Genomic DNA, 6,805 nt, shown 5'->3' with positions numbered 1-6,805 from the left:
TCAAACTCCAAAAAGATTATTCCAAATAATTATACTAAAGGGCAATTGGTTGATATGGGGAGGGGTCGTAGGTCGTGGCCTGGGAGAAGCAATCTGGAGGGCGGCGTGTGGCTGGCGCTAATACGCCGGTGTCCCACCTTATTCCCCTGAGCTGATTGCTGCCTGTCACCTCCCTTCAACTCATGTAAATTGCTTGCTGCAGGAAGGAGGGGAGGTCGCAAGGGGCAAGAAGGCGTATTTGATATTTGTGTGCGCGAGGGCCGTGCACGTCTGCCGGCCACTGGCGCGCGGGCCTTCCTGTCGGCTGGTAATGGCTCGAAGGGGGCAATCACAGGCAGACGTGTTCTCGACTCAGTCCCTTAATGGCGGTTCTTCCTCAGGCTACAATTGAGTGGTCCTGATATGACCTCAGGCGCGAGATGAAAATTCAATAATTTGCTCCGGTCAAGGGACAGGGAGGCAATCATGCAATGCTAAGATGACATCTGGGCGCCGCACGTTTCAATTGATAAAAGTGCCATGTGGATAGTTCAACTGTTTTATTTGGAAAGTTTGATAGATTTTTTTAAAATACCATACAGCCAAATATTTGTTTCCTCTTTAGTAGAATGCCATTTTTTGGCTCACGATACGATTCCCGAACCCTGTGGGATACTGACCGATATACTAGTAGTGGGACCACATATTTTTAAAAAATGAAGTATATTTTTCCTTCAAAACCAACTGTGTGGGCACTTGGACTAATTGTATCATGGCTTGGTCAAATACTGCTTAAGTCATTGTCTGCCATTGACATTGCCAGATTCGCAATCCATTTAAAGTCAAAGGCTGGCAGAGGATAAATGTTCAATCATTAATTGGACAAAGTTTAATCTAATCGAAACTATTTGAGGCACGAGGAAGAACAATTCATTTGATTTTTTTAGGTTTTTGGCTGCCATTGATGGCATTCAGTCCATTTAAAGTTTGCTGTCAGCCCACTTCAAATGGATTGGACATCTACTACTGATAAACTAATTGGTGGGAGGATGTAGCTTGGAAAGAGGAGGAGCAAATGTTAGTTTTTTTTCTCTTTATCTGCAAGAGGAAAAACAGACAAATTTTATTCATTCATTCTCTGCCATTGAGTGTGTTAGAGTTGCATTTTAAAGGGGAATTAACAAATACTTTTTTTATCGAAATGTCTGTATTCTTGGCGTATATATGCATGTTCCTGAGCTCTACTCAAAACCTATTTTCTGCTTGTAAAAGTTTATAAATGGCAATGTTTGTACAACCGTACATTCCAATTGTCTATTGAATCCTAGCATTAAATCATCCTTCCCCATGTATAGCTATAATTTATATGTATTTGAAAGGAGGCAGACATATGCATTTGGCTTACATATAATGAAACAATATTGATTTTTACCCCATTGGTCCTGCACAAATGCAAAAAAAACATGTCAGAAGTCTATAGAACTTTATACAGCACGATTATTCCCTGGTTGTAAATTCTGCCCCGTTAAGATCTCAGGACCACAAACCACATAAAATTCAATCAATGGCTGCCTACCCGTCGCACCGCGACTCTCTCCTGGCCGAGGCTTCTTAAATCAAACAAAATGGGGAATGCTGCATAATTGGGCTGTGTAGAAGTCGCTTCATAAAACACGGCAGGGCTGACATGCTGCCAAACGACATCCGTGTTTATTTATAACCTCTGTGGCTGGAGGTCCAAGAAATCCATTTTATATCAATATTTGACATCAGCTACGACTGAGGGGAAATAATGCAACAGATAGGACAATGTAGTAAATGCATTTTTTCTGCTTTGAATACATGAAGGAAGCACCATGGCCAAAACCCAGTAAATTGTCAAACGGTTCGGAAGGTGTTTCAACTAATGTGGATGTACTGCATATATTAGGACTGCAACGATACTCAAACTCATGATTTGCTATGCAATTGGCTTTGAGTGACAACTAAGTGCTGGCCTCTTAATTACAATGCTAATAAAGAGGAGGAGAAGCATTCCTCTCCTGGCATATTGGAAGTGACATGGCTGTGGTGGGATGGATGATCCCCCAGTTAATAATTCCAATCTGTTGGTCAATGAGTCGTTCGATTGGGCAGCTGCTGAAAGCGTCTGGTGTCAGCACATAATGGCCACAAGGAATGTTGGCAGATGATGGGAACTATCCAGTAAATACAGTGGCATTGCTAGGGTGCCCAAACTATAGTAACTCCTCAACTTTACATGTTAAACCTAAGGCTATTTTGAACATCCATTTGTTTGACATATTTACACAGTCATTGTTTGCTACAGTAAAAGACCCCGAAATTGTGCTGTTCCAAGGAGATCATACCTGAATTTTGATATTTGCATTTTAAGGACACAGACTGTTAATATTTTTTTCTGTTAAAAATGAGTGCACACAAAACAGCAAAACATGATGATGAGCTTAGAGGATAATAAGACAACGACCTCCATGTTCCATTGAGAAAATCTCAGCTTCTGACAACCGTCGAGTCCCGCAACTTATTATGGGCGCCTTTGGAATCCCCTATTAGGAATGAGCGCTTGGAGTTAGAGGAGGGAAAGGGGGCTTTACATGAAATTGAGAAAGTGCCAACGCACATTTATTGGCTCTAATGTGCTACAGGCGACCCCCGTCACCATGCGCGAAGCAAGCCAACATAATAACCTTTGCCAGGCTGTGCCGCGCTACCAAACTCGCTGGATAAAGACCTTACCGAATATAATCTTTAGTTATTACACCGTTATTACTATTAGGTATCCAGGTGCAAGTTGTAAAATATACCCTTAGCATGGGTAATTCTGTTTTTATGTAGAGAGAAGGAAAATAATCGTCACTTTATTATTACAGTTAATGTAACCCGGAACTTTTGCCTTTTCTCATTAACTCTTTTCACTTCTCTTGATGGGTGTACACGTCAATTGTTTTCAAGGGGAAGGGGGTGGAAGGGTCTAATGGCGCTTCACAGAATTTCAAGCTTGGAAACAATTTTACTGACTCAAAACAGATTGCAGTGATGCGCCAGTGGAAATATGAGATCAGGCTCGTTTGTACATACATTGAGACGTTTTTATGTGAAATACAGTTTGCTAAAACCTATTGATTTTTAACAGATGAAAATAGAATTTTTTTTTTTTCCTGCTTAAAGAAGGTGTCTATTTCTCTAAATGCTCTAAAATTCTTTAACATGGGGTAGGCAGCTTTCTCATTAGCCGCCATTGCCCTAACGGCAACCCCTCCCAGATCCAATGATCCCAAAGATACATTCCTAAATTCTAAGAAACCTTTCAACTTGAAATCACTAACTCCACCGCAAATTTTTGCCTTCACCAGAGTCAAATATTCTTTCATCAATTATTAGAGTTTATCCACACATTTTCTGAAAATATAAGTGCTTCTTACCTCTAAAGCTAATTGAACCTTCTTTAAAACTAAGTTCTTAGCCATTTATGATTGACAGACTTCTGTTAAGTGGAAGATTGTCTTCTTTTTTGTGTGTGCTAGGGCTCAGGTGTACGACAAGCGCCCAAATACGGAACCGATGAGAGCACGGGCTTACTCACGTGGGGCCAAAGTAAAAGCAGGCGGGCGTCATTAATTACCCTCTCACAAACACACACACATCCACACTTGTAAAGTAATGAAGAACATCCTCCAGGAGCAGAACGAGTACTCTCAACGACTGATTGGTGATTGATCGCCCACAGAGCGCCTCCTATAATGTGTGTGTGTGTGTGTGAGGTGGGGAGTCCTTTCAGCTCCCATCTTGCTGAAAAAGGGCTGATATTGGAGGGGCAGCACGGAAGGCTGTGTGAGGGGAGCATGAATTCATTAAATGTGCCAAATCCTTTCTTCAAAAATTGATGGAGCCTCCCTTTCCTGAGTCTGTCTTCCACCTCCGCAGAGAGGCAAATGCAATCGAGTCATAAATCTCCTTCTAAATACATCATCGCTTGCACATTGTTGCCTTGTTTTTCCCCTAAACGGGAAAAAACGTGGAAACTTATTTGTCTCCATGGCGGCCGTCTCTCTTTATGGCGAAGCGGGGATTTCGCGGGTTACCATCTGACCCCCGCCTTGCCCTGCCTCATTTAAGAATATAGTACTCCCCGTCAGAGTCAATTAAGCAAATGACGTGTTCCTGCCTACTCCGACCAACTGGGTGAGAGTGATGGGGCGTTTACTCCAATGGGGCTTCACTCACTTTTCTTAAAGAGGCATTGATTGGGGAGACATTAAAAATTAAAGTAGTCAATTATCTAATAGAGAAGGCAGTCTTGTTGTTGAGTGATGGGCAGCACACCGTTTATCGGTTTGAAGCCCAAGATGGCCACTAAAATGTTCAGGTCAAAGGACAAATAGAAATGGCCAACAAAAAAAAGAGAATAGGGTTATACTGTTTTTTTCACTCAAGTAGTAGTAGTTGTTGTTGTTGTTCTTGTGAACACACACTTTGAAGTACTACCCTGTCATTTGTGAACCGATCATCTTGACACTTGACACATGTTTTATTTTTTTTGTATCTGGGCTGACTAATGAAATGCAGACTTATTTTTGCGTGAGTTGTGTGAGGGAATGCACTCTTAGTTGTTTCAACAATTATTTTGATCAATTTATTTTACTCGATATACAGTTATTTTTTGTTGTAATATTTTAATTCATTTTTTACCCAGAATATTAAAATAATTAAAAATGTTTTCCCCAAAACTATTCTTTAGAAATTTACTTTTATTGCGTTTACCTTTCCTAACACAGATAAATCTATATTTGCAATGTCCATTGAAAAAAAATACACTGATATATCCTTATGCCTCTGTATTTTATCACCCCCTCCCCCAAAACAAACAAGTATTCAACAGCCACACCAACTAAACTCAGCATCCCAGTGATGACAAACATTCACTTGTTGAAAGCGACTCGTCCGTTCAAAAACAACCTTATGCTGGGCGACCTTGCGATGACAAACATACAATTGTGAACATCAAAAAGCGGCTCTTGGGGGAGTTTGTCTTTTCAGCGGTACGCACGCTGGGTCGAGCTGTCTCCAGGCTGTTGTTGTCTTTGTCACTAACGAGGCCTGACAATTCCAAAGTGGTCCTGTTTGTTCTCCCTCGTCAGCCCCTTGGATGCAACACACACAAACTCTCACTCTCTCCAGTGAAAGCAGATGTCCTTTTGCCAGCGGCACAACTTTCAAGTTGACAAGTTCCCCCCAGAGAACAGTTATAAGGCCAGGGATGGGTGGGAGCGCTGGGTTATGTAGCAGCAGAATTTGTGACTAATAGCCAGTTTGATGTGACAGCGCCCCGCCGTCTGGGGAAATTGAAGCGCTTTCGCTGCGTCGATTGCTTTTGTGTCTGGTGTGGTCGGAGGTTATTGTCGGGGGCCGCGCTCGCTTCCGCGGCAGCGGGCGGGCAGCAACTTTTTTATTACCCCCATTGATCGGGGGCCCCGGTAGCGTCCCGCTGTGGCTAATTTGCTTGTTAACATAAATTTGTCCAGGCGGCGGAGAGGAGGTTGTTTTAGTGTCACCTCCAGCCGTGTTGGTTTGCGCTCCTTCATTCTTAACAATAAACATCACTGTTTATGAGGACATTGATGACATTTAATCAATAGTGCCAACAAACCCTCCAAATGCCAGTGCTCATCTCAGTTCATTGGTACAAAGTGAATAGTTTCCGTCCAATTGTTTTTTTTTTTAAACGAACAGTTTTGATAGAAAAAAAACATTTTTTTTATTAGATGGAAAAAAAAATGCCCACTTATTTTTCAGATTTTTTTCATTTTTATTTATATACCAAAATGTGTCAAATCCTTCCTGGCATTCACTGTTACAGATTTTAATTAAATATAAAAGATAAAAGTTAATAGTTAAATTTTAGTTTGGGCTTTTCGACAGTTAAATAAGTGATTTATTTATTTTTTGCCAAAAGATTTTTTCTGATTTTTTTTATTTCATCAAAAAGTGTAAAACATTTCTTTGCATATTTCCTTAGATTAATAGTTTTCATTAGAATGGAATTAAAATGAATAACAATAAAAATACAAACAGTAGCTCCAAGTACCACTTTAAAGTTGTATTTTTTTCGTAGTATTTTACTCATTGCATGACATTGACATTGATAAATGGCAAATTCATTTCAACTGGAAGGACTGGCCTTGAATGCTAATTTGTCTGCGCCCTTTATGGAGCTGGACCTTCCATTCATTTTGGCTGGGAGGTCATTCATTCCTTCGCCCCACTCAGTCAAAATGAACATCTAATGATGTCAATGGCAAACAATGAGTTAATATAGACAATGGCAGTCTTCTTTTTCTTTGCTTTTTTATGGGGTGATGACAATAAGACTGGCGGCAGAGCATTTTGCGCCTTTAATCCGCGAGGCTAGCCATTAACTGGGCAAAATAGGACTCTAAATGACAACACATGGCTCCATCATGAAGGGGGGGGGGATCCTCTTTTTTTTAACCAACAACAGACGCGGCGCCAGTGCGTGCGCATGTATATTAAATTCTTCACTGCTAATCCGGGTTCGGCCGTTTCGCGTCCAGCCGGAGTTTAGGGCAGCAAAAATATTAATAATGCATCGAGAAGCTTTAAAGGGGCCGGCTTGTTGCTCTTGTTGTTATTTTGTAAGCGACCAATGAAGAAGCAGGTGACAGTTGATTTTATGAGATATTGAGCCCTGCCAAAGCCCCAGGAACGCCCCCGCTTTAAGGTTTCATCATACAACTGGGAGCAAACGTAGAGGCTGATAATGAATATTTGGAATATTCTCACGCGT

Source organism: Stigmatopora argus, chromosome 9, assembly GCF_051989625.1.
Source record: "Stigmatopora argus isolate UIUO_Sarg chromosome 9, RoL_Sarg_1.0, whole genome shotgun sequence".
Lineage (NCBI taxonomy): Eukaryota > Metazoa > Chordata > Actinopteri > Syngnathiformes > Syngnathidae > Stigmatopora > Stigmatopora argus.
Note: the sequence above shows the minus strand (reverse complement) of the source record.